A 26733-nucleotide genomic window follows, 5' to 3' on the forward strand; every position below is an offset into this window, starting at 1 on the left:
ATATATATATATATATATATATATATATATATATATATAGAGAGAGAGAGAGAGAGAGAGAGAGAGAGACAGATAGACAGACAAACAGACAGAAAAATGTATGCACATTTTAAGAAAGGAAAACTGTATTAAAATTGTAATATTCAACATACACCGATAACAAAAGATGAATACAAGTCATGTTTGACTTCTGCAATTACAAGAGGTGCTCAAAGTGGTTACCATCAACGCCCAGACACTTCTGGTTATGGCGAACTACTGCTTGAGCAACGTTGACCAAAGTGTCCACTCGTGTACATTTTTTGGCACCCCTGGTGTACAGATATTTCTGGCAATTATGGGAGCCACCCAAAAGGGCTGCATGCCAGCGTCAGGGCAAGGGGGGGATGAGCCTTGAGGTTGGAAGACTGCTGTCTAGGTGAGGAAGAGAGATGCTGAGGCTATGAGAGATTCTGCCACCCTCTCCAGTGCCAGGGAGGAGGGACCCTCCCTTCAGGGTGCAAGAGCTGTCAGGACAGAGGAAGGAGGCTTGATCCTCCCCTGCCACTTGTTCCAGACTTAGCCCCAGCAGTGCTGGACGTACTGGCTCTCAGATCACTTCTCTGGCAGCGCTGGTACGGGGGAGAAGGTGCTGGATTATGAGACCTGGTTCTTGTTCCAACTGTGGTACTTCCATCTGTGTGGACATGGGAAAGGTACCAGCTTCCTTTGGGGTTCAGGTTAGTCACCCATAAAAGGGCCGCTGTGAGGCTCAGAAGATGAGAGTTATACCGTGAAGCAAGGCGTTAGGGTCCTTACGTATTCACAGTCCTGGACAGCCATAGTCTTATACAGCACCCTCTGTGTACGTGTTTTCCTGTCCCTACCTGGCTAGCGGCTCTGAGGGCATGCCCCAAAGCAGGGCCCCCCTCATACCCTGAAGTTCACTGTAGTTCAGTCCAAGTGTTGAAGGCTCAGACCTATAGAAGCATAGGGCAATCAGAGGCAAAAATGCCATTGGACGTCCCTTGTGTGTCCTGTACTCTCACTTGACACATGGAGAAACAGAGGCACAGAGAGTCTATGCTGTGCTCAAGACACACAGAAAGTCAGGCAATGGTAGGCTGGGAGCAAGTGTCCCAGCTCCTGAGGCACTCTCTCAGTCTACTCTTTGGGACCTCCCCTTGGAAGAAGAGCGTGGTCTGGGACCTATGAGAAGATAGCATGCTTGGAGGAAGTGGCTGGGAGAGCCAAGGCCAGGAGGCTGGGAAGGCGTGACCTCAGAGAATCGAGGGGCGATGTGATTGGGATACAGGTAGCCTGTGGACCAGGGCAGCCTGATGTGCTGAAGGGCACGTCCACTTTTGGCTGGACCCAACCACCTACCCTGAGAGGCAAAGGCCTCCAAGCTGGGCAGCAACCATATGTCTCCTGGATCTACCAGGATTAACCCCACTGCCATGGAAGGGGGCCCTGATCATTCCCTGGGAGGTGAGTGAGGGTCTTTACCCCAAAGTACTCAGATCATCTTGTCTGCAACATAGCTGGTGCTGAGATGAAGGCAAGTCCCCATTCTGAACACTGAGGCCCAGCCCAGACCTGGACCAATCCCGGCCCCAGCCAATGAATAGCTGTGCGATCCTGAGGAGGTCACTTAATCTCTCTGAGCCTCTTTCCTCAGAAGGGAATTATACTTTCTGGCTCATGGAGAGGACAAATGAAAGAATATTTCCAAAGTGCTTGGTGTACTGTTAGCACTCAATAAGTGTAACTTTCCTTTAGCCCCTTAGTCCTCTGACTCCCTTTCAGAGAGTGAGGGGTGGAAAGTGGAGACAGAGAGGCAGTTCTGGAGAGGTAGGAATCTACCCCCATGTGTGCCAATCCCCTGCCCTCCATCCCACTGAGACCCCACAGGCCGAGGAGACCATACTCACTGCACCCTGCATAGGTCCTCTGCTTTGCCTCAGGACCACTGCCTTTTTCCTCACACCCTGGACTTCCTGGCTCCCTGCTCCCCAGGGCCCAGGCCTACCAACAGCCAGCTTCCCCACTGATAGCTCCCAGAATGCAAACTAATTAATAGCATTTGAGTCTGCTTTCCGAAAGTGGGTGTGGGCCACCTATACTTGCTGAGTAGGACCCATCTTCCAACTCTCAGTGGCTGGGAAGTAAAAGCACTTTCCTCTCTGCTCAGACCTCCAGGCCCACAGAGGCCAAAGCCAAGAAGTTTTGGGCTCATGACAGACAATCCCCAGAGAAGCCTGACCATGGTCATAGACCTTGCCCTTGGTTTACAGAAGCCCAGAGAGGTCTAGCAACTTTCCTAGGACCACACAGAGAGTCTATGGATGAGGATTCAGAGCTGGGGCTGGAGAGGCCAACAGAAAACCTTGCTAATGAGAGACCGAGTTTGAATCCTGATTGACCTTTGGCAAGCCACTCGCAGTGCAGTTTTCCCTGAAGGGGGGATAGTAATAAAACCTAATTCCAGGCAATGTGAAAATTCAATAAACTAATGCTAAGAGGCCCTCACCACAGTACACAGCACACAGTAGGTACTAAATAAATCATAGCTTCTTCCAAGGCCCCACAGGGATCCAATCTGTCTTGTTATTTTCCTGAAAGATGAATAGAGACAGCAAGGGCCTGAGTCCCAAGGACTGGAGCCCAGGGTCCCCAGGAGGCCTGGGCCCAGGTGAGATTTCTGGGACTTGCTGCCATCAAGTGCCACGTTTGCCTAGCTGGGAAGAGGTGAAATTCCCCCTGGCTCCTTACTACTGAGTTGGGTCTGCTTTGTGTGCTGAGCTTGGCTCCTCGGCCCTCTGCAGTAGCTTCCTAGTTTTCAAAGGTAAAGGAAACTGGATGGGGTGGGAGTCCTCTGGACAGGAGCTTTTGAAATGAGTGGTCACCCCCAAGGTCATCTGCATCCTCCACTTCCTGGAAGTGGTGAGCCCTTGCCATCCACTGAGTAATGTTCAGAGGATTGAGCATCCTGACCTAGGTGGTCATCAAGGCAATTGGAACTGGTCTAGTTCTTGGCTGAGGCTGCATTCTTACCCTCCAGGTCCTTAAACATCAGGAACTCTGCCCTGAGGTTTTGGACCTAAGAGGGGGGTGGCTTTGTGGCTGCTGCAATGCTACAGATTGCTGGAGGTGTGGGGGAGGGCTGGGGTAGCTGTGGCTCCAGCCACCATTCAGCAAGCTGAATTCCCACCTTCCAGCCCTGGGTCAGGACTTCAAGGGTTTCTTAGGTTGCCCCACTTAGGAAGCTGGGCCACCCAGATGCTGAGGTGGAGGGGATCCTTCCCACAGGGATGTGCTGGGACCAATCCTTTCTGGTGTCCCTAGAGGTCTAGAAGTGCTTTCATACCATCCATCCTCCCCAGGGATGCTCAGCTGCCACCTGTGGGGGAGCAGCGTGATAATAGTCCATGTGACAGGTCAAAACACTGAGGGCCAGAAAGGAGTGCCTTCTCTTGCACCTAATGGCACAGGGAGGCAGAATTTCCCCAGGGAAAATCAACAAGACTCCCGGCATCCCCACGCCCCCCACGTCCCCGTGGACCTGAGCTGCAGTCCTCTGAGCCCTCAGGAATCCAGGCTGAGTTCGCTGGCTGTCAGACTAGTGCAGCTTTGAGAATGAATTCAGGGCTGGCAAATTCATTTTGCCTCCTCTCTCTTGGTGGTGGAAGGAGTGATCTCGCCGGCCCTAAAGGAGTTCAAGCCGAGGTCAGAGAAGCCCTCTAAAAGATGTTCTAAAATGAGGGTGAGGGGGGTAGTCCGGCTTGCTCCCCGCGTTGGCCCAGCGTCGGCGCTGATCACTACCAAGGAGGCCGGAGACGATCCGCGAGTCTGCGTGGCACGTCCGCTCTCCCAAGCCGGCCTCGTCAATCAGGCAGCGGCCCTGGCCAAGCCGGGACGTCTTCCGCTAGTCTCAGGCCCCGGGGGAGACCCCCGCCCCTGCTGCCTCCTGGTGTCCGCCTCTGGCGGTGTCATTGTTCTCTGACGTCACGCTGCGGCCCCGCCTCTCGTCACCCCCCTTCCCTCTCCCCCACCTCGGGCTCCTGGCGCCTGAGACCCTGCAGCCTCCAAAGCTCGGGTCGAGTAGGGCTCCCCCCGCCGCCCGGCCGGGGCTGCGCCCCCTTGCGCTCTCCCCAACTTGCCTTTGTTATTCCAGCTCCCTTCCTCGCCTCGCCTCCAACACCGCGGCGGACTGCAAAACACGGAGCGCGGAGCCACCGCCACACCTGGAATCCGCAGCGGGCGCCGGGCCGAAGCCTCCCCCGTCTGTGCCGCGAGGGGAGCGCGTGCGGGCGCGCTTGTGTGTGTTCAACCATGCTGCGCGAGTGCTGATTATGATTTGGGACTGAGGGTGCCGCACATCATGAGTGGTGGGCTTGAGGAAAGGGTGTGGAAGAAGAAGGGAGGAGGACGTGTGTGCTTGTATGTGTACGTGAACGTGAGGATTTAGTGCACAGGGTAATGTTTTGTGTTTTGAGTGTATGTGCGGTTGGTTGTACAGCGATGTGTGTGTGCGTAATTGCATGTCTCTGTGAGAGTCCTTGCTATGGCAGTGTACACGCACATTTATGAGGGCAAGTGTACGTGTGTGTGTGTGGAAGCGTGTTTGTAATGCTGAGTGTGGGCGCGAATGTGTACGCGGTTTGTGTAGGAGTTTCCGTGTGAGTGGCAGTGGACCTGAGCCAAGGTGGGCGCGCACTTAGATGCTATCGGGGGTGGGTCTGCGAGGGGAACGCCGCGAGTGGGCGCACCCAACTGTGCCTCGTGAGTGTCTTCTCTCTGAGCGACCCGTGGGGCAGTGCCCGGCTCCGGACAGAGGACTGCCCCCACCCCGCCCGCGCGTTTTGGGGCCAGGGCGCTCGCTGCCAGGGCTCGGAGAATCCGTGCGCCTCTGGAGGCATGCGTGCTGGGGACAGACCCTGCGCACCTCTCCTTCCCAGCCGTCGGTGTACCTCGCTCCAGCCTCCACCAACATCGCCCTTGGTGGTGGGGGTGGGGGGTGGGGTGTCCTCTGTTCGCCCCACAAGCCTGTCCCCAGGCTTTGGAAAGAAACCCAAAGCCCCCCCCCCCCCCCCCCCCGGGCGAGGCTTTGGCGATCCTGTTAACAACTCGCTTACACCCAATTCGGGTACCAGACCGCGTTCGCAGCCTTAAGTGCACTCCCGTCGCGGGCATGAGAACTAAGGAGGACATCCAGTGAGCTGGATGATTTTAGCCCCCTCCCCAACGTGATCCCTTCCTAAGCTCGGCATTTCTCTCCTACTCCAAACTTGCTGGGTCGGAGGGGGCGGTCAGAGAGCGGGGATGGGGGGACGGGGGGGAGAACAGTAGAGGGAGGTGAGTGGCGGGGCTGGGGTTGACGCGCGAAGCCCATCACAGCCAGAGAGGGGAAAAGCTTGGAGAGGGTCCAGACGGAGGAGCGGGGAAGAAAGAAAGCAAAGGAAGAGAAAGGAAAGGCGAGGAGAGAAAGAGGAGAAACGGAAAGAGAGAGAGCGGTGAGAACGCAGAGAGCGCGCGAGCAGAGCCCAGCCAAGCGCTGGTGGCGGCGGCGGCGGCGGCGGCGGCGCTATGCGCCGCTCCGTCCGTGACTCCGCACCGGCTTTTGCAGGCGGCCGGCGGCGCGGGGCCCTTTGGAAATAGAATAGCCAATGTAATCTGACACTTCAACTTGCTCGGCTCCGGGCGAGTTGATTCACTTACTCACCCCCTAACGCCGAGTTCCTTTTCACTGTCTGTGGACATTAAAAAAGCGAGCGGCTGCGGGCGCCCGGGAGAGCGAGCGGCCGGGCGGCGGGCAGGCGAGCAGCGGTCCGGCGGCTAAGCGAGCTAGCAGCGCCAGCGCAGCGCGGTGACCCCAGCCCCGGTCGGCGTGGAGCAGGAGCAGGAGCCGGAGCGGAGCTGTGCTCGGCGCCCTCGCAGCGCTCCTCCCGGCCCGAGCCAGCCCTGCCCGGAGGCGGCGGCGGCGGCAGCGGCGCGTCCTCCAGCGGCGGCAGCGGCGTTCGCAGCGCCTGGTAAGTTTGGGGCCAGACCCGGGATCCCGCTGGCCCTGGGCCTTCCTCCCGCTCCCCCTGGACTCTCGGGGTGCGAGCATGGGACACCGGGTGCTAGGGCTTTTTCCTTTAAGCGTCCAGCGGGGCCCCGCAAGCTGGGCGAGTGGCCGGCGACGGGGCTCCGTTGCGCTCCCCTTGGTGGCAAGGGGCCGAGGCCCAGGCGACCGGAGAAAGCCAGGCTGCGCGGAGCCGGCTTGGGCTGCGCGTGGGGACCGGGGCTTGTCGGGTGTGCGGGGCGTGAGTGCGGTTGTGCGCGCGCGTACCTGCTGTCCGCCTCCTGCCGGTGCGCCTCCAGCCCTCGTTCTGTACTCTGGGGGCCGGGCAGGACCGGGATTCGGGGAGGGAGGGAAGGACCCGGCTAGGACCACCTCGGTCTCCCTCGCCTCCTTTGGGGAGACGCGAAGTTGTGCGCCTGTGTGGACGAAACCGCCAGGGACGGCGCCGGATTTCTGGTGGCAAGGGGTGGTGGTGTTAAGTTGAGCATCTGAATTTTCAAGGAAAACACACACTTTTGTAAATGGGAGGTGGGGGGCGCGGTTAAGTTGTTTGTGTGTGAATTGCCCCGGGAGACGCGGCGCAAGGTACGAGCGGGGAACACCGAAGGGTGTGCGTAGGGGCTTCCTATAGGTCTTTAGAAGGTGGAGGGGCGTTAAGGGCAACGCCTGCACCCGGCTGCCCCGGCCAGGAGGGGAGCCGGGAGGGAAGATGTGCGTGTGTGTGCGCGCGCGCGCCTTGCAAATACGAAAGTAATTTCCCCGTGTTCTTTCTTCCTCTTAGTCTCCGGCGGCGGCGGCGGCGGCGGCGGCGGCCCCGGGGGAATGGGAGGCCTGCCGCGGTGGAGGTTGGGGGGCCGGGCCGGGGCTGGAGCTGGGGTGGGGGGGGGCGGGCTCTGGGAGCTTGTTTCACATTCCTGGCGTCTAGGCTGGGGAGAAAACAGTGGGGAGCGCGGCCTCGATGTCTGGGGCGCGGGCATCGGCTCGCGACGCCCCCTCGCCGGGGACATCTGTCCAGGAAGCCAGCCGGGCGGCGAGAGGGCGCGGTGCGGAGGGCAGGTTCCCCGCCCGGCAGCAACCGGGGCGCGGGCGAGGGGCGGCCGCCTTCCTGGCTATTGTGCGCCAGCAGATTTTCACGGGAGACTGCCCCAGAGCCGCTGGAGAAGGCCGGGAGCCGGCCTCAGCCCCGGGTTTAAAAGACACTCCAGGAATGTAAACAACCCGGGCGGGAGCGCGCCAGGGCAGTCGGCCCGGGTCCCCCACCCCTCCCTGGGGGACAGTCTGACGGCGGGGCCGCCTGGCCCTCCCCCTCTACCTGCAGCAAACTTTTTCTTCCTCTGCTTCCCTTCCCACCTCGCCCCGCCGGCGGGGTACAGAGCGAGAGCCTCTCTCTAGGCGCGGACCGAGGGCGTCTGGCACTCGGTGTGGGACCCCGGAACCCTGGAGGTCTGGCCCCTGCTTGGGTGTCCGGAGTCCCTGCTGCGCCTGCCTGGGAGCCGCCTGCATCCTGGGCAGGCAGTGCCGGAGTAACTGGGGCTCCGAGAGCCTGCTCGCCTACCTCCCTCCCCCCCTCCCTCCCGCTGCTCCTTCCCCCGCTCTCCCCCTTCTCCTCTCCTCTGACTGCTTTTCCAATGCCCTGACATGAGGGAGGAAGATTTAACTTGGCAGCCCAAACAAATGTTCTCTCAGAGGTCCTCCAAGAAGCTGGCGGCTGGGCTGGCAGGGTGAGGGCACTGCTCCGCCAGCCTTTTCCTCCTCCCTGCTCTGCCATGGTCATTTGGAGCCTCCTGAGTGGACAGCCCAGGGCCTGGGAGAGTAGGGCCCAACCCCACAGATTTAAAAGGACACTGGGAAGGCACCTATGGAAGCCTCTGGCTTGGCTCTAGGCAAGAGCCACCGGGAGCTACCTTCTGGTACCAAGGGTTTTCTGTAGGACTTTCTTGAGCAACAGTTTGTCTCCCTGCTGCAACCCCAGGACAGGGCCTGGTAGACCTGAGGGCTAAACCGTGCGGACTCCTCCCCCTGTGGGTGTGAGGACAGGCTGGTTACACAGGGCAGGGCAGGAGGCCAGAGGCTGTTCCCAGAGGTGCCTGGGTTTGCTTATTTTTGTTTTTTTGAAGGTGGAGATAAAGAGGCAGGCACTGTGGCTGCAGAATGGGTAGCTTGGTTGGTGATGAACTCTGACTTGCCTTTCCTGGCATTTGTATGGTCCCAGGAATTTAAAAGTTGCTTGTAAGCTATCTGGGAAATTTAGAAGAGGGAGCAAGCCCTTAACTTTCACTGTCCTGGCTGCCTTTAGAGGGGGTCCAGAGTGGGTGGAATTCCTGGCCCCTTGCTTGCCAGCTGCCTGGCCCTAGTGGTGTGGTTTGTGAATGCCCCAAGCCTTGTGCTGACCTTTCTTTCTTCAAGTTGAGGATGTTGAAACACCAGCATCAAACAAAAGACACATTGAAAGCTCTATCTGCCACAGAGCACGTGTGACTTTGGGGCCAAGGGAATGCATTTGGAGGGAGATGGTGTTTTCTTCTGAGTTTTATGATTTCAGTTGGGTTTTGTTTTTCCCAAAAGGACAGAAGCATCTCCTTGTCCCAAGTCACGAGGTTATGAAATGCTGTTTTCACATGTAAATCTCCAAACTTTAGACTTCTAAGTGTTGGTGGCAGTGACTTTGGGGGGGGTGGTGGTGTGATGGGGGGAGCCTTAGGGAGATTTCAGAAGTTTTAAATGGTTTTTGGATTGAGTTTTGAGTTATTCAGGGTATGGCTCACAGAGGACTTGGGAATAAGAAATTGCTGGACTTAGGGGAAACTTTGATAACTAGCCCTGCCTAGGCAGAAAAGGATTGCTGGCTTCTTTGTGGGGACAAAATGTCCCTTTTTCCTCCTAAGGAAAGAGGGAAGGCGGATCCTCCTTTTCACAGCCAGGAGCAAAGTGAAGAAAGGTCCAGAGACTGGGGTTTGGCCACGGAACCACAGTTTCTCTCTCTCTCTCTCTCTGTCTCTCTCTCTCTCTCTCTCTCTCTCACACACACACACACACTCTTTCTCCCTCTCTCTCTCTCTCTCTCTCCCTCTCTCCCCCTCCCCTAGTGACAGTCACACAACATTGTGTCCATTCCTGGCCCCCAGAGATGTGCCCCAACTGGACAAGTGTCCACTGTCAACTCATCCTAGAAATTGCAGAGGGAAGGACCCAACTGAGAAGAGCTGCAGACTTCACTTTTTTCCTGATTGATAGAGATGGGAGGTAGATAAAGAAGGAACACACTTTGAGGCCTGCTGTGTCCTGAGAGTTTTGTCAAAACGGTACCTGTGTGTGAAGTCACCGATGCTGAGTTCTCTCTCTGTGGCCATCATCCAACAGGCAGCTGTTACCCCAGTCTTAGGGAGAGACGTTGCTGTAAGAAATCCGGGCACCTACAAGTTAATTTCTGGAAGCTTTTTCTGGGCACTCTGTCATGGAACCAGGAAGCAGGGCCTGCCAGGCCGCCACTGGGTCCCATACGTTTTCATTCATAACTTTGCCCCCCAGCACCCTTGCCTGGCTCCTATCTCTGCCTCATCTTTATGAGGTTCCTTAGATTTTGTGTGGACAACAAAGGCCGGTCTGCTGTAATTACCCTGGACACTGCTGCAGCCTTGCCTCGTGATTACTCTGACCTCTCAACAGGACACAGTGGCCTCAGCCCCCACATTGGTGTGGGGGGCTCTTTGTCCCTAGAGCCCCTGAGTTTGGGAGGAGGCAGAGCCTGACGGGGCTGTAAGCTCTACAGCTTCTAAGGTTGATTCTGAGGTTGGGCCCTGCCCTCAGAGAGAATGAAGGGAGGCTGAGAAAACCAGGCACAGGCTTTGGGAAAAGTCCAGAAATCCATCATGATTATGTGGGTCTTCCCATTACCTGAGGAGATGAGGGAGAGGTGTCAGGAGGCTGTAGCTGGCTGGCTGCTTTGGGCCAGTAGATTCACTGTGTTGAGCCTCTGTCTCCTCGTCTGTAAAATGGGTCCAAAGGCAGAACCCCTCCTATCCACTTGGTTGCTGTGATGATGAAGCAGATGTTACGAGAGCCCTCGGCATGTGTCCCCTAAAGGCCTGGCAGGCTCTGGGCACAGAATGGATTGAACACAAAGGGGTTGGGTTGGAGGTGCTAGAAGCATTTTCCAGAAGCTGCTTTCCCATCCAAGCCTACCTCCCTGATAGCTTACTGTCCTGCCTTGACTTGCATGCCCCCCATGACAGGGTACTCACTACCTATGGGCAGCTTCTGCCTTCACTGGACAGCTGGCTGTGAGCATGCTCTACTGCATGGCAGACTTTCTGGAAATCAACCTCTCCTGATCCTCACTCTGGTCGTGAGGTACTGGAAGTCCTCTCGACCACTACTCGCTCTTTCCTGAATGATCACTGAAGATCAGTACTCCCATACTGAAGCTGGACGGGCGTATACCCTTCAAGGGGCTACTTCCAGCCCTTATTGGGAGTGGCCTATGGGGACTGGGGAGGGGCTGCCTGAGGGGCTCACCATGGTCTGTCTTTGTCTGCTGGGTTCACCTCTTGGCACTTTCTCTCCTTGAATTGGGTATGAGGAGAAGGAAGGAGATACATAGTGGGGTGAGGTGGGGTCTGGGGCCCAGCACTGAGGCCATAGGTACTTCCTGAGAGTCCACAGTATGAGGACCACGGCCTGTGAGAGACCCAGAAATGTCTAAGACAGTTCCTGTACCTTAGGAGTGTGCAGTTCAGTCAGAGCAGGAAGAGCAGTCCAAATAAATAATTAACCACCAGCACCTGGCTGCCTGCCATGGGGCGGGCACGCAGTGACAGTGATAACCAGCACCCCTCGCCTTTGGTAGCACTTGGTGTATTTGGAAGCACTCTGCAACTTTTTTTTTTAACCCCACTAATAACATGTACGCTAGCTACGTTTTGGAATTACCCCATTTAACAGAGAGAAAACTGAGGTGCACAGACGTGAGGTGACTTGTGGCTAAGCCAGGACTCACCCTCAGTCCTTGCAGATGCCAACACTGGGCTGCCGCCTTCTTAGTCCACCAACCAGAGGACAAATGGATTGTTAAGGATTGTTACAATACAGTCTCTTTGTACTTTCAGTGTCATTTTTTGGTGTCTGACAAAAGTGGAAACGGCACCCACCCATTCTTTCTACCCCCCTTATCATTTCCCAACTACTCCAGTGGACCCCGAGAATGAGGATGGGAGCCTGAGGTTAAGGAGGAAGAGCTGTTCCCAGGAAGGGTCACAGATGGGCCCTACCTGTCCCCGTTCCCCCTCCCACTTTTGGCAGCACATGACCCACACCTTTCAGCAGCTGTGCCCCCTGAGCTTGCTCTGAGCCCCAAATCCTGCCATGACTTCCTGGGCACACATGTCTGTACATGGGCCTTCACCCCCATCCCTGGCCCTGGAGCAGGAAGCAGAGCTGTTTCTAGGCCCCAGGTTCCTGTGCAGCCCAAGGCTCTTCCCTGGGCTGCAGTGGTTTCTATAGATACAGACATTGACTCAGCCTGCCCCTCCTCTGGCTGAGTCAGTACCCGGGCTGTGTGGAGTAGCCGCCCTGTGCAGGGCCCTTGAGTTCCTTCTGCCTCTTGACACAGCCCACCTGCTGCCCATGATCTGTGCCTAGGTTTCTGAAGCTCACCTGAGCTCCACCCCAGGACAAGGTTGTAGCTCGTAGGGTCCAGAGCAGGGAGCAGCTGGGCTGGCTGAGCTGGCACCGCCCCAGGAAGCCTGGCCCAGCCTGGCACACCTGTGCAGGTAATGACTGTAGCCTGGGAGGGCCCCAAGTCCCGCCTGTCAGGCCCAGCTGCCGGGGTTACTGCAGGATCGTGCTGGGGGAGGCTGGGGTGTCTAAGCTAATTAGATTTCTTAGATTTCAATGCGCCCCTAATCCTGTTAGCCTGGCTGTAATTGTAACCACTTGAAGGTTTCAGCCGTGGCAGGCTGTTGAGGACAGACGGTGTGGGGACTCCACTCTGCCCCAGCCCAGGCTTAGACAGCCGGCTGGGGACTGGGGACTCCCTTCCCAGACCTCTGGGGTTGGGGGCCTGAGTGATGGTAGGTGGTGTGCTTTTCTGTAGAATCTTGGCATCACGGACTGTCAGAACAAGCATGGCTCTTAGAGATCATTGGCTCCAACCCTTCACTGGGCATATGGAGAAACTGAGGCCTACAGAGAGGCAGGAACTGGCCCAGGACCTCGATGGCTGGTAGAGGCAGGGTGTCAGGGACTTGTGGTAGAATGACTTTGTGATTTTTGCCCCTGGAGACTTCAGGGCAGGTCTGGAATTGCCCAGGGACTGGTGAACCCTCCAAACATGTCTTCCCCCAGAAATAGGGGCTGGGGACTTCATTTGTCTGAAGCCTGCTCCCCAGTTGGTATTACCCCCCCCCACACACACACACCCTGGAATTCTGGGACCCACAAGTATTCCAACCTGTGCTGGCCAGGGTTTCTGCTGAGGACAGACACCTGCGTCACCCAGGACTCCCAGACATGGAGGTTTTGTCCCTCCTTCCCCACCAGTCTTTCCCAGATTCTTGATTTCTTGGAGGGTCCAATTCAACGCAGATGATTGCTTTGCCAGAAAATGTCAAAGTTATTCTGATAGGGGGTGGGGGGTGGGGGGTAGGGATTGTTAAAATACAATCTCTTTGTATTTTCAGTGGCTCTTCCAACATCATTTTTTGGTGTTTGACCTAAATTGAAACTGCACCCACTCCCATTCCTTCTACCCCCATTATCATTTCCCAACAACTCCAGTTGTCCACCCACAGAGGTTGGCGCTTGCAGGGGTTGGGGGTTGGAGGTTGGGACAGCTGTGCCATCTTCAGGACCCCTGCCCAGGAGGGTCCTACCCAGCAGTCACATCCTGTCCTCTTTGCTCTGGAACAGTGGGGTGAGATGTTTGAAGCCTCCTTCCACTCCACAATGTCCCTGGCTTTGTGTTTTGCACCCCTAATCATGTAGTATAGAATTGGGAGGCCACAGGGTTTATCTAGTCTGATTGATCCTTTTATAGCCAGAGAAACCAAACTATGGGAAGAAACAATGGGATGTATTCAAGGGCAGCAGCGACTTAGTGACAGAGCCAGGCCTGGAACCCCGTTTCTCCAGCCCATTAGTTCATTAAACATTTATTGAGCATGTACTGTTGGCCAGGCGCAGCCCCGTTAGCCACCCTTCAGAGCTCATAAATAAATGCTGTTCTGTCTTTGACTTGGGAAGGGCCAACGGAACCTGGGGAGGGGGGGAGCAGGGCCCATTCTGAGCTCTCAGGGTAAAGACTAGGATGGGACGTTTGTAGCAGTACCCACAAATCTATGCAGCATTAGAGCCCCAACCCAGCAGCATATTTCTTGAAAGGTAATAGTAGGTTGGTTGTATTGCAGATTTGAGGGAAGTAAAACTGAAACCCTCTAGGTAGCGTGAAAGGTTTCTCATCTGCCCAGGCCTGTTTAGTCCAAGAAGATGGGTGCTTCCTTCTGCCTGCGCCCTTCCCCCACACAACCTTCTACATGCTGCCTTTTGTCCTTTGCAGGGCTCAGGGCCCTGCTGCCTTGTTCCTGCAATCACTTCCTCTGTGGATGGAGAAGCAGGGAGCAAGCCCTCTTGCTCTGCCCTGGGAATCACCTGCCTCAGGCCCAGGTGACGGCATGTGAGGAAGAGCCAGCAGGCTCTGGACAGGATGAAGGAGGAGATGCCAGGTGCCTGGACCTTGCCCAGTCAGCTGGCTCTCGCCCAAATTCCCACCCTGCTCCCTGGTGAAGCTGGGGAAAGGCAGCCAGCTCCAACCAGCCAGCACTCTGGTTGAGGGACAAACGGGGCACAGAAACCTGTGGGAAAGGGTCCTGAACCCCTTACTTGGCATTTGCAAGTGGGGAGGGCCCTTCCAGGCTCTCTGTCCAACCATCTTGTTTTGCAGGTGGGGAAACAAAAAGCCCAGAGAGGTGAAGGGACTTGCCTCAGGTCACACAGCAAAAGAGCTCCCCTGTACCCAAGTGTCTCACCAAGGAGGACTGAGTGGTCTGAGTGGGAAGGGGTAAAATTTTCTGTTGATGTGGTGCTTTGAGGCTCCTGTTGTTGTTTATATTTTTAAAACAACTTGCCAAAGTCTACCATAACTATCGCAATAGCCAGAATTTCTTGGGCAACTAATTTGTGTGAGGCTCTTCTTAGATTGCCTGGGTTCAACTCTCAGCTCCATCCTTTGTGATCTCTGTGATTTGGGGCAAGTTATGTTTAACTTCTCCAACTTTGGTCTCCACATCTGCAAAACAGGCTTACTAATAGTGTAAAAATAGCATACTGTCTTCCCCATAGGTTGAGAAAATGGAGTAGAGACAGTGCCTGGCACATAATAGGTTCTTAAGAAACGGTAGCGTCAGTCATTATCATGACCATTGCTCCCATGATGCCTGGTGTAGCTATTAGCATTGTATTGCCTCCAACTTACAGATGAGGAGACTCAGGTCAAGTAGATTGCCCAGTGCCACCTGGTACCTCAGCACCAACCACAGCCAGTCCTGGGATCCAGGCTTTCCTGAGCCCTAACCCCTGCCGTGATCCGATTTCCCCTTTTAGCTGGAAGGCCTGGCGGGTTGTCTCTGATAGGACCCTCCTCCACCCTGTGATAACCCGAGTTCATTTTAATTCAACCTACCCTTGAAGCCTATTCCCCTTAGAGAGGTGTTCAAAAGGTGGAGATTTGCATCTGGGTTCCTGCCTCACAACTCTGTTTTCCTCACCTGTAAGTTGAGGCTAGTGATTATACCTCCTTCTCAGGCTCTTCCTTTGGGGTGCAGAGGAGAGCATGGAGGGACCGGGCCTTGTCAACCATAAAGAACTATTGTGCAGAATCCCTGTGAACAAGAACTGATTATGGGACCTTAGGCTGGCCACAGACTCCTGTGGGCCTCAGTTTCCTCATCTGAAAATTGTGAGCCGAGACCACTTCAAGGTTTCCCAAAGTGGGTTCTCAGCCACACCATCCCACTTCTGGGAAATTGCCAACCCTGTGCCTCACCCAGCATTTCCCAAACGATAGGACACTCCTCCTACCTTCCTTTTTTATGCAAAGTAACTATTGAAGGTACCAGTGAAACATCTTGGGAAATGTCAGGCTAAATGACCCCTTCCAGCTCTGGCATCTATGGTGCTGTCTAGTGAATGGTTTCCCTAAGAACCACCTTCCCAGGTGGGACTGCTCCTGCTGGAGAGGACGAGGACAGCTTCCATGTCGACACACATCTCCCCCAGCCTACTTTCTTGGCAGTTCTACCTGACTTCTACCCCCCTCAAGCCTGCAGTTCTCTGTCACTTTCTCTGGCCTCCTTTTCTTTTATTGTTACCAGACCACAAATCTTTTTGTGGTTGGGCAGTCCTAAAAGCAAGGGCAGCTTGGCAGAGGGGTGGGTCCTCTGCCATGTCCCTAGAGATGTCCAACCATGTCCAACACTTGCCGGCTGTCAGATCAGGAAGAGCCTTGAACCCAGCCTGCAGGGGCCATGAGCCCCTGAACCTGTGTGCACACCTTTGCAAGCATGTATTTATTCGGAGAGATGGCCCACGACTTTATTGAAATCCTTCAATCAATTTGGATGCCTGAGAGCAGTGTGAGAATCTTGGCCTTCATCCAATGGTCTAAAATTACCCTGGCCCTGAGTGGAACAGGGCTGTTGTGTTGTCTTTCCCCACCTCCTGCCCACAAACCTTTCTGGTCCGACTCACTTGTGTCACCCCCGTAGCCAGGGAGGCCCTGTGTTTATAACTCCTGCTTCTACTCCAGCCAGACATGTACTAGTGAGGAAACTGAGGCCAAGGGACACTGAGGCCGAAGGACCTGATCAAGGTCACTGACAGCGGTAGGCTCCTGGGACGCACGCCCAGGGAATTGCCTCCTGCGCTGGCTGAGCTCACTGCTGAAACCATTCCGTTTCGTCCTCTGTGAGATGTACTGGAGCATCAGGATGAAACCTCCTGAGAAAGAGCTGGGTACGGATTAGGGTAAAGGGAGGAAGTCCCCGCCCACTCCCTCTTCTAGGCAGGCGGGGCAGGACTGGTTTAGGGCTGACCTCCCCTGGGTCAGGAGGCCAGTTTCAACCCTGCTGACTGTTTCATCCTGCTCAGGTTAATGTTTCGTCCTCTGGGCCGTGGCACCCACTGGCATTTACACACAGAGGAGCGCTCCATGGTGGTGGTAAGAAACAGTTGTGAGCCCGTAGCTGGGGGTGGCGTGCTGCTGTTAGTAGGCAGAGGCAGCCTGGGGCCCTGAGGGGAGCTCTGTCCAGAGCTGGGTTGCCATCGTGGCAGACCCGCTGTGTGACTGTGGATGAGTCACTTCACCAACCTGGCTCCCAGTCCTCACATCTGACTTTCTGGGATTCTGAGGAGTGGGCTCTGTGGGAGTGGGCTTGGGGACTCCTTGGTCATCAGCCTCCCTGCCCAGTTTGCTCAGCCCCCTTGAGCTCCAGGACCCCTTTGTGTTTCCAGTTCTGGAAAAAGGACCTCAGGCGTGATTTCTTGCCTGGTGTTTGGTGGTAGGGCTCTGGATGAGAAAGGAGCTTCCTTGAATCTGTGAGTTCAGTACTGATTTATTTCTTGCAAAAGGACGCTGACTCCTCCCACCGAAGCCTGGTTGACACCTTCATGTTTGCTTGTGCTTCGTCTGCAGGGGTGATCCATTTAGGCAGAAGGAGTGGAACTGCTTTGAGGGTTGCAATCCCTGTGGGCCCCAGAATCCTCAGAGCTTTCTGCTTTGTGGATGGCTGCCCTACTAGCCAGCTCCTTAGAGGTGGCTGGGCCAGCGTGATACCAACTCTTCCCGCCCTAGTCCCCAACCCAAGGGCTCCAAATACTACTATTCCTGGTATTCACGGGAACTTTGATTCTCAAGATCACAAGGGAGCTTGGTGGCCACCTCATCTAACGCCTGTAACGTAGCATCCCCACAGAGCACCTTCCGGTGTGGACTTCCATGCCTCCAGGGACAGGCTGCTCCCTGCCTCCCAGCGGTCCCCTCCACCTAAGAAGTTCCACCTTCTGTGGAGCTGGAAAGGATGCCTCGCCCTAGTTCTCATCTCAGGACCGTGTGGAATATGGTGAACTCGGGTCTCGGGAATCCCCTTCCTTACTCTACATCAGGGAAGTATCCCCAGAGGCCTCTCCTCTCTAGGCTCAATCCAAGGCTGGAGTGGGCAAAGTGGACTACCTGGAGGAGGCGGCCTTCTTCTATCCCCTTAAGCTAGACACGGTCTAACCCAGGTCGTCAAACATGGAAGTAGGCTGTGGAGATCCTAACAGTGGCTCATTGGGGTCCAAGAGAAGGAAAGTGGCCTGGCATCTGTTTGTCAGGTAGGGTCAGACATGCTGGAGGGTTCAAGAAGGCAGTCTTATCTTCTTGCCTCTCCGAACGTGCTCACCTGCCACTGGAACTGGGGCCCCTTGCTGGAAGGGGAACCAGGGAGCTTTAAGTAGTACTCCTTCCCCGTCTGTCTCCACTCACCTCTTTCCTGAGCCCCTCTCTGTCTGACTTTGCTCCCTGCCACTCTGTCAGGGAATATCCTGCCTGTGTGTCCTGAGGCCCCAGAGACCTGGGATGTCTGCAAAGAGCACTGGATTTGGAGTCAGAACTGGTGGCGCTGCCTCTCACGGATGGTCTCCCTCGGGGCTATTGCAGGAGTCAGAGGGGAAGGCCCACACTTTGGATGCTGCACAGTGTCTCGGCGGCAAGGAGTGTAATGTTTTATTACCGTGTGTGGTGATGATAACGTCAGCACAGAAAGGCCTTGGAGACCATCCAGGCCAACCCTCTCATTTAGCAGTTGAGTCTGACCCCAGAGGGGACAGAGGCCGCCCCAAGGTCGCAGGGCAAATCCGTGGCAGAGCTGGAGCTGAAACTCAGGCGTCCTGACCAGCCCCTGTCTTGTCATTGGACAGAAATCCTTTTCTGGAGTGAGACACAGCAATCCTTTGCTGGGAAGTCCCTGTATGGCTGTGGCAATGGTGCTTGACTGGCTTGGGCCTTACTATCTGCATCTCACAAAGGATTTGGGCCTTACGCCCTGGCTGTGCTCACTGGAAGTGCTAGGCCCGGGGTGGGAGGCAGGCAGGGGTTCCCTAGGGTCCTCATGAGACAGCTAGCTCCCCCAGCCTGGGCCCCACTGCCTGAGGCTCCTACCCTATGTCAGGGCACCCCCTTCACTTCTTGGCTCAGACTGGGCTCCCTTGCACTCTGCCAGCTATGACCGTGGATGGGAACAGGGTCTCTAGGAACTTGCCTGAGACCCCTACCCAGGTGTCTGGCCCAGCTGACTGCAGAATGTTACCCTGGCCTGGGACCATGGCTTGAATGTGTGGCCCTACTTTCAACCTGGTGTGATCCCTCCCAGGACTCTGAAGATCCAAAGGTGCCCAGACGGTTGGAGTAGGAAGGACCTAGGCAACCAGCTGTTCTCATCCCCATTTCTCAGACTAGGAAACTAAGGCCCGGAGAGGGAAGGAAGCCAGCTGCAGAGCCAGCATGATACCCACTTTTCCTGCCCTAGCCAGCCTGGCCTCCTTCCATCTCCACTCCCTGAGGTGGATTCCTTGGATGCTCCGGCCTAATGTGTATGAAACAGGGACACTGGGCAGAACAGCAACTGCTGCTTTTCCTTCAGGGCTCCTCTAGTCCCTCAGGCCAGGCTCTGCTTCCCTTCCAGGTTGGGGAGGTATAGGGAGGGGGGCGCCCCTGGGAGGGCAGCACGTTTCCTGTAGGTGGGTCCTTGTGCCCGCCTGAGAACAAAGTTTTCTGTCTGGTCTGGAGGCCCCAGTGTTCTGCCCCTAGGATCCTTCTGGACCTCCCCTGGCCCAGCTCCCCCATTTATCAAGTTGATCGAGCATCTACTATGTGCCAGGCACTATTCCAGGCCCTGGGGATACTGTAGTGAATTTGACAGAAGCCCTGCTTATGTTCTCGTAGGTGAGACAGTTAGTAAGTCCACAACTTAATGTGTGATGTCATTCTGAGTTATGACAAGTATTTTAAAGAAAAATAAATCAGGATAAGGAGAGATGGGTTCGGGAATTGGACTTCTTTAGATGGAATGATCAGGGAAGGTTTCTCTGAAGAGGCTGCATTTGAGCAGATAGCTAGATACCTCAGAGACGTAAGAGGGTAAACCTGTGAACATTTGGGAGAAGAGCTCTCCAGGCAGATGGCACAGCACGTGCAAAGGCCCAGTGGCAGGAGCATACGTGGCATGCTCTGAGAAAGACAGGGAGGCTAGTGTGGCTGGATGGGGGAGAAGGAGGACGATAGAAGAGTACGTGAGCAAGGTAGTCAAGGACCAGGCCACAGAAGGCCTTATGGAGCATGGCAAGGGCTTCTGACTTCATGCTTCGTGATTTAGAAGCCACTGGAGGATTTTAATTACAGGACTGAGACTATCTGATGTGCTCTCTAGCCAGGCTCCTCTGGCTAGTGAGCTGAGAATAGACTGCAGGGCACAAGGGTGGAAACGAGGAACCAGCTGGGCAGCTTTGCCAGTAACCCAGATGAGGATGCCAATGGCTTAGACCAGAGTGCCCAGATCCGGGACGTATTTTGAAGGTTTACAAGGTTATGCCCAGAAGCCCATGGGGAGCGCAAAGCAGGCTGAGAAGTTGGGGTTGGAGAGCTGGCGTAGGTCTCCAAGTCCTGTGGGTCAGAGCACTTTTCCTTTTATGCCTGTCACCTCCCATGTAGCCATAGGCTACTCTGTCGTAAGGTGTCCATTTAACAGCTGGACAAATAGAGGCACGGTGAGGTATGCCGCATACCCTAGTCTGCACTTGTGATTTTGCCGTTCCACGTCTGGGCTCCGTCAGGAATCTCTTCCATTCTTCTCCTGCACGTTCATACCCTCTATCCCATGCACTATTGTTTTCTCACATGCTGGCACGCTCCAGCCCTGGGGACCTAGCCTGTGTCAGTTTCTCCATCCACACAATTCTATCTGCTTGACTCCTATGCATCCCTAAGAGCCCAGCTCAAAAGCCGCCACCTCTGTACTCTCTTCCCTTGTTACTCTCAGACACTGGGGATTTCTTCCTCCACTGAAAATTCTCTGGTTTCTCTCCCTCTTGCCCTCCACTGCCTGGGATCAACCGGAACTGAGACTTGGTCTGTGCCTCCCTTCACACCCCCTCTTTCTTTCCACTCTGTGTCCTCCCAGCCTGGCTCAGGGCCGGCACAGAGGAGGGAACAAAAACATTTAGTGTATTCCTGGAGCAGTAGCTAGTTACTATAGAAACAAGGAAGTGTTGCAACTTCCCTCACTTTTGAGGTTGGGGTCACAGAGGGCAGCTCTATCGTGGCCCCGCAAGATCATCCCAGGATGACCATCCTAGGGTTCTTATTGATTCAAAATCACCTTTGCCATCCCTGGGCCTCAGTTTACCCATTAGTAACATGAGGGGCATTGGGATTGCTTGGCTCTCTAAGGTTGTTTCCAGCTTTAATGTGTCCCGTTCCTGTGTCTCTAACCCTACATACATAACCCTCGGCCTTCTCCGAGCCTCCGTTTCCCCATTTGGTTCGTCTCTGTCCAAGAAGATACCTGTCTGAGGCCGGCCAACTCTAGAATCCCAGAGTTTCAGAAGCCAGGTGGCCCTTGATCACTAAACTGGCATTCTTGTGACTTGCAGAGGCACAAAGAGGGAAGTCCTGCTTCTCAGGTGGCAGCAGGGGGGTACAGGAAAGTGGGTTGGTGGGGAGAAGCCAGGCCAGCTCGCTCTGGTCTGAACCTGCATAGGCCCTTGGGTTTCTCCTTCCCTCACCTTGAAGGTGGCTAGAGCCAGTGTTTGCTGGGTGGGTCTTCCCTCTGCTGGACGCTGTCCACTCGGCATTCTGGTGCTGAGCAGAGGAGCTGCCCCGAAGGCTGCCCACAGCAGTGAAGCTGAGTGGGTGGGCAGTGCCTTCTGGCTGTGTCTCTTCTCTCTCCACTTCATTGCTCAGAAGCCAAGAGTTAGCCGAGCACAAAACCACAGCAGGGCCACCGGCACCCTCCACAGCCCTGCAGCACCCAGGCAGGGTGGTTCTGGGCACTCCACACCAGCCACACAGCGCTCAGACTGGTGAGGCCAAGCGTCTGAGATGCCCAGCATGGGGCCAGACCCTAAGCCGAATCCCCGCCTGCCATTTGCGCCTTCCATTGGGCTCAGTGGGCAGAGGCCTCAGCCTGGTACACTCCACCTGAGTCCCGCCTGGCGCTTAGGAGTGGTTAGCCGTCCCCATCGTCCCCACCAAGCTGAGAGAGTGACTGGGGATAAGAAGGCCTCTGGGGCGCTGGGACCTGCTTGCTCCTCTGTAAAATGGGTGGGGCGTGCCTGCCACCAGGGCCGCGGGGAGGGGCGGGGAGGCTGAGGACGGCATTGTGTGCCCTATAAAAACACTTGTGAGGCTTGCCAGCTGGAGGTGAGCACAAGCCTCAGCCAGAGGATGCCCCTGTGAACATCTTGTTCGGGAAATGAAAATCCGAACCATTTAAGAATGAAAATCTGGCTCTGTGTATGAGAAGTACCTCCGCTCTGTTCTGAGCAGTTCCCAGTGGCCAGGGACCCATGTAGCCATCCTGCTGTGCTTTCCCTGCCTATCACTGCTCCTTTTGTGTTGAGTGTTGGGCTGAATAACATCCCCACAGCAGCCCTGGGCACTGCAAGGGGCCTGGCCAGGGTCAGGAGACCCACATGCCATCTGGAACACGGTTCAGCTTCCTAACTTAATCAAGCCCCTGGCTCTCTCTGCCCTCAGTTTCCCTCTGTGTGCATTGAGGCCCCTCTTCCAGCTGGGACTCTTCATGGAAGGCTATGTGAGCATTTTTACTTCCAGGTGAGGCAAGGCTTCCTCCTCCAGGCCCTCAAGATCAAATGTTGTCTATGTCACCTCTGCTCACCAAGTTCTCACTCTGTTCCGCAGGGGGCTGCCATCTGTCACCAGGGTTTTGGCCTTCAGCATGTGGACAGTGGCCTGAGTCTCTCAGCCCCTCCTCACCAGCATGCCTCAGTTTTGTCAATTTCTCCTCCTGGGGCCTCTCGGGTGTCCCCCTCTGTACTCAGCCAGGCTGCTGCATTCCCCCCACTGGACTGTCCCCTCCTTGAGGGTACCAGCTGAGTCTTATTCCTGTATCCAGATGGCAGAGCAGAGGTGTTCAAGAAAGCCCCGATAGCTAAATGATGGAATGGAAACCCTCAGCTCTCCAGGTAGTTCCAATGTTCTCAGCACATGGGTTTCACTCTGCTGTGTTCCCTCGCCTGGAGTTTTGTTCAGTCTATAGGATCTTTTCTTAAAAAATCAATTTTTTAGTTAGCTCTAAGGCCAGAACTGGTTTTCTCTACTTTTGGCCAATCCCCATCTTTCAAAACAGGTGCGCTTTCTGACTTGCATTTTTGCATTTCCTTGATTTACCTGTTTTGAGCCAAGTTATGTTTTCCTTCTTGGATTCCGTATAGTAAATAATGCTCCTTCTCCTTTTATTCAGATTTGTCATGCCCAAAAGTCAGGGAGGGTGAGTAAACATTCTGCTTTGCTTGTTCTCTGCTTTGTTGTGTTTTTAGCTTTGTGTACTAGATTTTTATCTGCCTTTTCTTCCTGCGTGAACCCCAGGCCTCCGACAGACACTCCGTCTTCCCAATGCTTGTTCAGTGGCACTGTGTCTGCGAGGACCGCCAAGTGGGATCGTGCAGGGATACACTGTACAACGTGGGGGACACCGACACTGTAGGTCCCATAGGTTATACGTTTTAAATAAGCTCCTGGCGGATGGTGGCGGAGTGTTTTGAGGACGGCGAGCCCTGTAAAGCTACGGTGAGGACCAGTAGCATAAGTGCCACTGGCACCCAGCCCCGGCTGAAACTTGGGAGTTGTCCTTAACTCCTCCCAGGACTGCAGCCAGTGACATCGGGTTTCCATGTCCCCACTGCCCTGCCCGGAGCCTGGCCGTGGGGGTACACAGTCAGGGAACTGATGCCTCTCCACTCCACCTTCCAAATGTTTCCGAAGTCACCTCTCCTCTCTATCCCATGCAGCAGCCTTTTCCCTCAGGTGTCAGCCTCCAGCCTCCCCTCTCCTGTCCTCCCTCCACTTGGCCGGCTGCCAGTGTGACCTTGATAAAAGGCACCTCTGATCCTGTTACCTCCTTTGCTCTACTTAAAACTCCTTCGTGGCTCCCGAAGACCTACAGCCGGCACTCAGGGCCCTTTGCTGTCTGGCCCAAGCTGAACTTTCGCTTGTGTGCTTCGCACATTCTGTTGTCTGCTCTGTCTGCCTGGTGAACTTCTAGGCAGCCTGCAAAGCCCTGCTCAAGCCTTGGCTTTTCTTTGTGCACCAGTCAGATCAAGTGGGTTGGTCTCTGCCTTTGCCCCAGTTCCCCCAGCACTGTTTTCTGACCACTGTTGCCGTCCTCATCTGGCAGGATCGCAGCTCCCTTCAGGGTATCCCAGCCAAAGTTAAGCTCTGACTCCCGACACCTAGCTCCGTGCTTGGTATCTAGCAAACATTTCAAAATGCTTGTGGAATAGGTGAATGAACAAATTATAGCTACACTTTACACAGAGCTGGTAGGTTTTGTGATTTGGATATACCAGGGGTGCCAAAAAAATGTCAAGAAGTGGACACTGGTCAGCGTTGTTCAAGCAGTAATTCGCCGTAATCAGAAGTGTCTGGATGCTGATGGTAACCACTTTGAGCACCTCTTGTAATTGCAGAAGTCAAACGTGACTTGTATTCATCTTTTGTTTTCGGTATATATTGAGTATTACAATTTTAATAGATTTTTCCTTTCTTAAAATGTGTACACATTTTTTGGCACCTTCTGTGTATATATTTGCACTGTAGATGGGGGCCTTGGAAGTGACTTGTATACTGTGCTTGAGAAAGAATTAAAAACTTGAGTCCTGGAGTCACAGCTGCCCGTGTACATGGTCTGAGCCCTTGGCCCCTTCTTTTGCCCTCCACCCACTCCCTCCCCAGTTAAAACCAGAGGGGTATCTGGACTGGCCCGGTTTCCAGGAGCACCTCCTGGCAAGGGGCGTTTTGCCCAAAGCTGCGGGGTCTGAGGCGGCCTGGGCATCGTCTGTGCCTGTGATGCCGCCCTCTTCAGCTTGGCTTCCTGGGAGAATTAGCTCAGCAGCAGGAGCCTGGCCAGGCCACAGGGCCTCTTGGGCAAGACTCCGTGGGCAGGGCCAGGGTCTGGAGCCTTGTAAGCACAGCCTACACACCAGGCGAGTCTGAGGGCAAATGGGCTCCAGCTTGCCACAGTGCTTGGGGAGGGCAGGAGGGAGGGCCACCCTCCTTTGGGTAAACATGAGTGTTCAGGCCTGCCTAGGCACATCCCTGTGCTATGTCAGTTAGAGGCGCAAGACAGCATTTCCCTGAGCTGGGAGTTGCCAGGTGTCAGCCAGAGGGTGACAGGGAGGGACACTTGAGAGTCTCCACAGAACTTGCCTAGGACTTGGACTCGCCAGTCTTTGCTAGAAGCAGAGCAGAGGCTGCAGGAGTTTTGGGGGTCCCCAGGCCAGTCTGATGGCTATCCTTCCCATCCCTGATGATCTTTTCTCCATGTCAACGCTGGCAGCTCCCCAGGACCTGGGAAGGGTAGGCAGACCACAAGCAGGGGACTTCACAAAGCCACGACTGAAATCAGAGCTCCTATCTAGCTGTCCCCACTGTAAATGCATTTTAATCTACGTCACTTGAGGCAAAGCTCACATCCTTGGGAACACCCACTGTGTACCAGGCAGGGTTCTTTGGGGTTTCATGGTTGTCACAACAGCCCTCAAGTGGGTGGTGTTACCCCATTTTAACCAGGAGGAAGCTGGAGCTCAGAAGGGTGAAGTTGCTTCAGGCCCCACAGCTACTAAAGGGACTCTGGTCTCTCTCTCCCTACATATGGCCCCTTCTCGATTTTTCTTTTTAAAGCCAAGCCCATTGGTGCAAATGAGTAACCCTATGGCCATAGTTACCAGCCCTACTTCTGACTGAAGAGCCTGGTCAAGTTCCTGCTGCCCTGGAGGCAGTGGACGGCAGCTGGGAGCCCGGAGCAGCTGGCAGAGTTCATTGTCGTCGAGGAAGGAATCTCCGTGATCCATGGCTGGGACATTGGCACATTGTGTGATTCTCACCTCACAAAGCTGGAGCCGATGGGCCCGCTTCGGTGGACAGTGTTCCCTGTGCACTTGTGTCAGCACAGAGTGAGGGCCATGGCACTGACGGAGAACTCCAGATGCCACCCGTGAGCCCCACACTGAGGGCAGGAACATCGCTCGCTTTCTTTCTCTGAGATGAACTTGGCTGAGGGTTTCTTGTCTTTTCTAATTTCCTGTTGGAATCCCTGCCTCATGCCAGGGACAGCAGCAGACGCCTCTCCATGGGCCCTGAAAGCCTAGGGCCTAGGAACTCTAGGCCTGTGATGTTTGATCAGACGGGAGTCAGGTTGCAGTTAGGGCTGCTGGACCCTGGGCACGTGGGGTGCGTGCTGCGTGCTAGCCAGAGGTGGACTCCCATTCAGGGCACATCAGCCATAGGTGTCTTTATCTGTCAATAGGGATAACCCCTGGCTTTGGAGGGCTGCTGGGAATGTCACCTCCATGGGCTGCACCTGGAACAGAGAACCACTGGCCCTTCCCAGGACAGGGGCCAGACCTGCCTCCTCCTTTGTCCCTCTCCCACTGCCCATCGCTCCCCCTCCCCCGGCGCCACTTAGTCACCCGCACCCCTTTGCCCATGCACACGTCCACGTGTGCTCACATGAGTCTCTGGTGTTCGGAAGGGAAGGGCCAGGTTGTAGAGAGACAGGGTGAGCCCAAGTGTAATTTTATTTCTGTGGCTCTTTCAAGCTGTCACAGTAAATCTATTTTACTTGTCACTTTGTAAATCATTATGCAGGACTAAGCCTTTAAGGCCTCTGCAGCTATCGACACCCTCACCTCTTCCCTATCCCGCCTTCTGAACGTCTGTTACTGGTCTGGGCACTGGACCTACCATTGTCTCTTCAAGCATAGTTAGAATGAAAGTGGGGACCTGGGAGACAGCTCACCCGTTTCCCACTTTACTGATGGAGAAACAAGCTCAGGAGGGACAGGGACTCCAGGCTCAGTGCCCGGGATTCTTGATTTTTTTCTGATGCTCTGAAGCAGTGGGGAGGGAAGCTACTGACAGAAACATGGGGCACTGCATTTGGAGGGCTTTTCCTCATCACCCATGGGGGCCTGGACCCACTACCCACCCTTGGCTGTGCCAGACTGCTCAAAACCCACAGAGAGCTCCAGCTTGGAAGAGGTTTTGAACGGCAGGGTTAGGGTGGGCTGCCCCCATGTGCTTAGAGCCAGAGAAGGACCTTTTGTGCCCTCCCGGGCTGCAGGGCCAGGGACACAGGCTGGAGCGACTGGGAGCTAGAGGTGGCAGTGTGGTTGGAAACCACACTGGCATGTGGGAACCCAGTATTTATTTCTTCAGAAACCCATGCCCTTCTCCAGAGAAGGCTTCAGGATGCAAGAACAATGAAACCATTCGCTGAAATGTTCAGAGTTGCAGACAGTGGCCTGGGCCTGCTAGGCTGAGAGCCAGCAGTGTGCATTGGTGCGTTTCCCATTGCGGCCCATCTGGAGAGGCCTGCTCAGAAAAACGGGGGGAAGAAAGGCGCCCACCCTCAAGGCTG

The 26733-nt window shown here is 55.2% G+C and overlaps 1 protein-coding gene across 5 annotated transcripts in view; it reads left to right on the plus strand.

Annotated features, from left to right (window-relative positions):
• Positions 1-5657: 5657 nt before the first annotated feature.
• Positions 5658-26733, plus strand: part of ZMIZ1 (zinc finger MIZ-type containing 1) — a 231295-nt gene continuing 210219 nt past the window's right edge. For 3 of the 5 annotated variants that reach the window (XM_019749483.3, XM_019749485.3, XM_019749486.3), the window contains exon 1: positions 5695-6011. The gene's annotated coding sequence lies outside the window, so the exon portion shown is untranslated. Of the gene's footprint in view, positions 6012-26733 lie in introns of all 5 variants that reach the window. The other 2 variants (XM_019749484.3, XM_074339673.2) reach the window with 1 other exon arrangement.

Source organism: Rhinolophus sinicus, chromosome 15, assembly GCF_057876585.1.
Source record: "Rhinolophus sinicus isolate RSI-liver-muscle chromosome 15, RSI-T2T, whole genome shotgun sequence".
In the NCBI taxonomy this organism is placed as follows: domain Eukaryota; kingdom Metazoa; phylum Chordata; class Mammalia; order Chiroptera; family Rhinolophidae; genus Rhinolophus; species Rhinolophus sinicus.